At 32.6% G+C, this 5,680-nt stretch overlaps 1 long non-coding RNA gene across 1 annotated transcript in view; it reads right to left on the bottom strand.

The window, feature by feature from the left end:
* Positions 1-5,225, bottom strand: part of LOC122273217 (uncharacterized) — a 6,138-nt gene extending 913 nt beyond the window's left edge. Inside the window, exons 1-2 of the long non-coding RNA XR_011635982.1 lie at positions 5,007-5,225; positions 1,948-2,067 (exon numbers count right to left, since the gene is read on the bottom strand). This is a non-coding gene — a long non-coding RNA (uncharacterized lncRNA). The remainder of the gene's footprint in view (positions 1-1,947; positions 2,068-5,006) is intronic.
* Positions 5,226-5,680: the final 455 nt, after the last annotated feature.

Here is a 5,680-nt window from a genome sequence, read left to right as displayed (position 1 = left end):
TCATAGGACCCTGGGATTCGGATGGCACAAGCGAATGTCTGAAAAATTTTAAACATTTAGAAAGCTAACAAAATTTTAATATACCAATAAAAATAAAGCAATACATTTTTTTTTATGTTCCTAATAAGCAATGTTATGAAACGATAACGAAGGAGGACAGAAATCCTCTACTTATTAGGTATATAACAGTATCGTTTTGTCGATAGAAAGGACTCCCCTTGCCACAAACTCGGAGATTGTCTGCTGCTATGGAAAAAAAAGAAAAAAGAAAACAAATTTCAAAGAGGCGAGCTTCTATTTCCCCATATTTCTTTTCTTCATCTGACACGAGCCAAAACATGTCTTAAATATTGACCTAACACCCCGACTTGAAATAGTTATACCTCGTAACCATAGTTACTGCTACTATGCCAAATGAATGGCGAGGGGAGTTATTTCCATAGACAGACTGCAAGTTAGGTTAATCGGATAAAGGTGATCATCAGACTCAATATTCTGAAAGGTTTTGTGAGTACTCCCTCTTCTTCCTGAGATGTAAGAACTGTGATATTATATCTCCCCAGATATGATCTTGAATAACTCAAAAAAATTTGTGAAGAGACACTTTATTTCGGACTAATACTAAATTTAGAATTCGAATAAAATTTAAAAAGAGTAATTTAAATCAAGCATCTAAATTCGTAAGTTGTATAGCTCATTCTAGTGGAATTCAATTTATTTCTGACCTTGGTTCTCTCTTTTATCAGCGGATGGCAGATCTGAGAAGTTAGTTATGACGTCAGAGGAGGACTTCAATACTTCCGGTTTTTCTTTTTTAGGATACTGGGTGAATAAGTCTTACATCAAACTGTCATAGCAATATTCCTTTCGAAAATTACTTTCACTTCCAAAATAATCAATATTGGCGCGATATGAATATCAAAAAATTCAAAAGCCTCCAAGAAATAAGAGTTGTGCCTGGTGTTTCACTAAACAAATTTGGTACAAAGTAATTGCCATCTTTTTTGGAGCTGAGATGCGCCAAAATTTTTTTACGCTGACAAGGGAAACTAGGGAAGTGTGACTCGCCAATTTTGAAATAAACTAGTGGGATGCATGCCTTATGAGGAATAATTTTAGGGGGCAACATTCGTTTTGGCCCATAGAGGGTTCTATGAGAGATAAAAAATAATTAAGTATTAAAAGGGGACACTACTTAGGCTACAACATGTGACTACCTCATTACCTATCAAAAAAATTTCTCCCTGAAGAGAAACTGCGACAGGCAACTCTGGTTAATCCCTCCTGTTCACCACTGGTTTGGCAGAAAAAAACCTTGGAGGTGCTCCAGAGTTCAGGTAAGATATATCGGATCAATGGGCAGTTTCACAGTTCATCAGTAGCCATTTAAAAAGTCTGACTTTACTAATTAGGCGAAAAGTCTTCCCATCATGTAGCAAGTCCAAATTGAAGCATTCTTCCCCCGAACACATGAATGATAATCTCGCATTCTCCTTGGATAACATTCTCTTGCGACCAATTTTGGTGTGCAACTTTGCCAGAGAATTTGGACTCATGGATTTGATATAGCTGAGGCTATATTGTGAAGGATTGGACACAACAACAACAAAGGTGCCATTTTAAAATCGGCATAAAAATTGATACTAGGGAATTATAATTTGGGAGCTTTGCACATTTGTCATTAGAAGCAACCAGACATTCCTTTAAACTTTCAGAATTCAACTTTTCATACTTTCTAATAGATTCGTGAAAAGTGGAGGAGAACATTGTTTTCTGTGTGGTTACTATTGCTAAAATTGCCAAATTAAATCTTATTGTGATGATTTTTTTTTTATCAGAACAGTGCTGAAAGCGAAAAATCTACAATAATTTTCTTCTTTCTGCTGTCGAACAAGTACTGTTTTCGCTCTTAAAGTGATTAATAAAATAAAAGTTAATACAATTTACCAATTTCACAATTTGTCCCATTATAACCTTCCAGACAAACACATTCGTAAGTAGCCTTTTCAGATAAAGGTACACACACTCCGTCATTTTTGCAAGGGTTCGGGTTGCAGTTTTCTGTTACTGAAACAGAAAACAATTACAATCAGAAAATTAAAATCAACTCCAAAGTGCGAGCAAAGTACTAAAAGAAAATCTAAAGAACTGCGAGTGAAGTTATCGTGGTAAAAACGCAGCATTCTTCTCTGACAAGATTCAAAAGCCAATCAGGTTCGATATACACGCGAGACATTGCTTACAGATGTCCCATTAAATTTGATCCGAGATTCGATTCAGCGTGATAACAGACCAAGTTTATTTACTGTAACATCAATCCGCCAAGCACGATCACATGTTTAAACGAAAACAAGTGATTTAAATCACTGGGTTGAGCCTAATCACGTATTCTACTTCTCAAATAGCAAATATCCAATCCTTAGTCACAAAAATTGAATTCTCAAGATCTTGAAAAACCTTTACGTCGTCAAAAAAGAACTACTACTTTTATCAAAATATGAACACAGCGATGAGTATGAATATGAAACACAGTATGAATATTAAACAAGCATAGAGAAATTTCAAAATCCGAAATTTTCTAAAGGATAGCAACGATAACTTCTCAGCAATTTATCATGATTTACTAGTTTATAGTAAGGTTTATAAATACTTTATACTGAATGGCCCTTTAACTTGTATATAAAAGTTTAGGGAATGACGTGCAAGTGTTAACTGTTCAGAAAGGCCCATTGAATACTACAAAGTTATTGTCCTGATTAATCTGTTTAAGAAACAATCCTGTTATTAAGAAACAATAAACAATATAAATTAATCGGATTACCCGATGTCGGAAATTAACTGAAACGAAACTATGCAAAAAACTTTCCTTTAATACTCATTGATTCAAGAATAATCTATGACATTGAATTTGTTACTGTAAAAGTGATAAATCCGGTTATTATTAATAATTTCCGATTGTGTTTAATAATTATCGGTAATTCTTAATAACAACCGGTTATTATTAATAATAACCAATGAAGTTTGATAAATGTGATTAAACGGTTTATTTAGAATTGGGACATGGGTGTGCCTCTTTGTATATGTGTTATGGTTGAAGTGATAAATCTGGTTATTATTAATAAAAATTCTAAAATTAATAATTACCGCTTCTTTTGGTCAAAATGCGAAATAAAAATCGCGAACTTGTACTGCATTCAGTGTGAACTACAATACGGGAGAAAATTTTAAACAGCATTTAGAGACACTGATGAGTATGCTGAAACAGCTTATGGTTTGGATATACCAGGAACAACCTATACCAAGCAGTGGTATTTCAAAAACATCAGTATAGGGTATACCGGGCAAATGAGTTTCAGGCAGTGATACAAAATCTAGAAAAAACGCCAGTGTAAGATATACCGGACAAATACATTTAATTAAAAAAACATCAGTGTAGGGCAGGGGTGTCAAACTCGCGGCCCGAGTACAGTATGCGGCCCAAGATGAACATTTTTGTTGGCCCAGTCAATATATTCGAAGCAAAAGTAAAAATAAAATAGAAATGTGAATTAGAAACGAAACCAACATATAAAATTATAATATACTTTATTTATAAACTATACGGATCATTTTAAAATTGTCCGCTCGAAAATGTAAAATTCTAATTGGCTGAAATGGAGTCCGTTTCACACTAAGCTATCAATTAGTACATAATCAGGCTTATCCTATTATAGCGAGGTAAGTTGGTTACCTTGCTCCAAGGTTCTCAATCAATTCTGGGATTTGAAAGAAAAAATATGTAAGTTTTTACAAACTATAAATCAAGATACAAGCTTGTTCTCCGATCAAATATGGTCGCAAGATTTATCTTTTACGGTTGACATAACCAAACACTTATCCGATTTAAATTTATTGTTACAAGGCAAGGATCAGATCATTACGAACATGTTTGACATAATTAAAAAATAATTCAAATGTAAACTATTTATTTGGGAAAGGCAACTGAAAAATGAAGATTTNTATCAAAAATACGCAGAAAAAATTTCAAATCTTAGAACAGAATTTGAAACAAGGTTTAAAGATTTTAATTCCTTGGAGGACAAATTTTGTTTGTTTTCCTCGATTTTCTCAAATATGGACTCAGTACCAGTTATTGGCAAATGGAAGTGATTGAGATACAGTGCGACTCAAATTTGAAGGCAAAATTCATTGAAGTGGGTGTGTCTAAATTTCAAAATTTGCGTGTGAAATTATTTCCAAGTTTGGAAGTACTTATCAGAGAGAGCAATTATTTTCTGTTAAAACCGTATTAATAACTCTCACGTTGGGTCAATTTTGAAAGTAGTCTCGGCCAATAAAATTTTCGGATCGAAATGGAAAAGATAATAGCAGAGAAGAGATGTCAGGACGTTAACAATAACTTTCAAAATAAAAATATTTGTTTCCATAAACATTGATTTTTTTTTGCAGCCCACCTAACGTTAGGCATTGTTTATTTGGACCAAGTTAGCGTTTGAGTTCGACACCCCTGGTGTAGGGTATGCCTAAAAAATTTATTCCGGGTAGAGGCACTTAATTTAAAAATAAAACATCAGTATACTTTAATTTTTAATCACGACACTTTTCAAAACAATAATAGATATACATAACTGCTTTGAACTGAAATATTACATATTTTTAAACAAATTACTTATTTTGGCAGGGAAATCTATTGTGACATTTGGAATAGAATTCATTTTTACCTTCTTTTTTTGTTTACATCTACCTAAAGAGTGGTTGAAACGTGATTTCATGACTTCTAAAACGTCATCTATTGTGTAGCTGTAAAATTTGTTAAATAAACTATCTTGTTTTGTGAAAAACTGTAATATACAAGCCAGAAAATGACAAATAAAAAATTGGGAGCCTAAATTCTTAACTCAACAATCAGCTTATTTTTTCATGGTGTTGCAAACGCTTCTTAAATAAGCGAAAGTATTACATTTAACAAACTTTATTGGTTATTGTTATTAAATAAATTAGAATACCACAGTTGCCAGTGTAAGAAAATCCATCAGAGGGACAAATGCACGTATAACTGTCACCAATTTCTACACAAGCTCCATTACCACAAGAATTAGGATGACAGGGAGATCCTATAGTAAAAGTAAAACCAAAATATTAATGAATTAATTCCAGAAAAAAACATTTTATTCCATTGCTTTGCATAAATTACACACAGGAACATTTTTTTGCTTGTTTTCCGAATCATCAGATTTTTGAACGGAGTCATTGATTCTTAATCCGTAATTGGTTTCTGCACTCTTCAGTTTTTAAGCAATTTAATATATTCATAAACAGAAATTTTTGAAACTCACTCGAGTGAATACTAAGTATCACCACTTCTCTACTACTAAGAGAGTGGTAGGATAAAGCAAAAATACTCATTAATACATGACAACTAATACTCTTTTTTAATCAGCTATACACATTTTTTAACACAATTAAAGGCTAAAGCTTTCAGAATTTTAGGAAATTTTTGCTATATTTTAAAAGCCTCACCACAAGAGCTAGTAGAAAGACGGGTTTAGAAAAATGTAGTGAAAAGTTTGGGAAATAAGGAAAAATTTTGAAAAAAAGTGGTGTGAAAACTAACTTTAAATTAATATAAAATTTATAAAACATTATAAGAAAACAACTAGAAAACATTTTCTCAAAAATC

This window comes from Parasteatoda tepidariorum, unplaced genomic scaffold, assembly GCF_043381705.1.
Source record: "Parasteatoda tepidariorum isolate YZ-2023 unplaced genomic scaffold, CAS_Ptep_4.0 HiC_scaffold_3037, whole genome shotgun sequence".
In the NCBI taxonomy this organism is placed as follows: domain Eukaryota; kingdom Metazoa; phylum Arthropoda; class Arachnida; order Araneae; family Theridiidae; genus Parasteatoda; species Parasteatoda tepidariorum.
Note: the sequence above shows the minus strand (reverse complement) of the source record. Positions and strands in the feature narration are given on the sequence as shown.